Here is a 1,723-nt window from a genome sequence, read left to right on the forward strand (position 1 = left end):
TCCCCATCCCCATCCCCCTGAACCAGCCCTGTCTCCCCATCCCCATCCCCCCCAGCCCTGTCTCCCCATCCCCCTGAACCAGCCCTGTCTCCCCATCCCCATCCCCCTGAACCAGCCCTGTCTCCCCATCCCCATCCCCCTGAACCAGCCCTGTCTCCCCATCCCCCTGAACCAGCCCTGTCTCCCATCCCCATACCCCTGAACCAGCCCTGTCTCACTTGACACAGAAGCAGCCAACATCAATAGCCTTAAAGAAACAGATGCCGACTCTTAGAGATGGATGGGAGTCTCTCCTGTCTGAGGCAACACTGATTGCTATGCAAATGGATGTTGCACCTCAATTTATCAAGGAACACAGCCTCCAGAGGAAGAGATTCCATGATGAGACCTCTCAAGAGGAGGCAGCTCAGGAAAGTGCAGCAACGGTGTTTTGGGAACACAGTGTTTGTTACTGCTATGTACAACATCATAAGTGACTTAGACTTGCCATGCTGTCCATTGAAAGTCAGTTAACTAGAAAGCTGGACTTCAAAGACTTGATCAGTGACTTTGCTAGCAAGAAGGCTCAGCGCTCGTCTCTTGGTAAGTAAGGCTGAGCCAGGGCCAGTGATAACTTTTAAATGGCATCGCTATGGATACTGGATCACTACACACATGATGCCCACAGGCTGAGAACAAGACTGAGAACAGACTGAGAACAAGATATATCTCAAGGTAATTGCTGGATTGCCATAAAATGTGTTGTGCACAATCAAGACCCCAAGTGGAAGAAACCAGATTCCATATATGAACCACATGATTCCATATGTGTTATTCCATAATATTATTGTGTTATTCCATAATATTATTGTGTTATTCCATAATATTATTGTGTTATTCCATAATAGTATTGTGTTATTCCATAATAGTATTGTGTTATTCCATAATAATATTATTCTACAATGTAGAAATGTAAAATGTAAAACTAAAGAAAAACCTTTTGACTGGTACTGTATATTCAGGTCTTTCCAGAGATGTTCGATTGGGTTCAAGTCCGGGCTCTGGCTGGGCCACTCAAGGACATTCAGAAACTTGTCCCGAAGCCACTCCTGCATTGACTTGGCTGTGTGCTTAGGGTCATTGTACACCCCTGTCTGAGGTCCTGAGCACTCTGGAGCAGGTTTCTCTGAAGGATCTCTGAACTTTGCTCCGTTCATCATTGCCTCGATCCTGATTAGTTTCCCAGTCCCTGCCGTTGAAAAACATCCCCACAGCATGATACTGCCACCACCATGCTTCACCGTAAGGATGGTGCCAGGTTTCCTCCAGACGTGACACTTGGCATTCAGGCCAAAGAGGTCAATCTTGGTTTCATCATAACAGAGAATCTTGTTTCTCATGGTCTGAGAGTCTTTTAGGTGCATTTCGAGCTCCAAGCAAGCGGTCATGTTTCTTTTACTGAGAAATGGCTTCTGTCTGGCCACTCTACCATAAAGGTCTGATTGCTCAGTTTGGTCAGGCGGCCAGCTCTAGGAAGAGTTTTGGTGGCTTGAAACTTCTTTCATTTAAGAATGATGGAGGCCACTGTGTTCTTGGGGACCTTCAATGCTGCAGAAATGTTTTGGTACCTTTCCTCAGATCTGTGCCAAGACACAATCCTGTCACGGAGGTCTATGGACAATTCCTTCAACCTCATGGCTTGTTTTTTTGCTCAGAAATGTGGGACCTTATATAGACAGGTGTG

This window comes from Oncorhynchus keta, unplaced genomic scaffold (genome assembly GCF_023373465.1).
Source record: "Oncorhynchus keta strain PuntledgeMale-10-30-2019 unplaced genomic scaffold, Oket_V2 Un_contig_30340_pilon_pilon, whole genome shotgun sequence".
Lineage (NCBI taxonomy): Eukaryota > Metazoa > Chordata > Actinopteri > Salmoniformes > Salmonidae > Oncorhynchus > Oncorhynchus keta.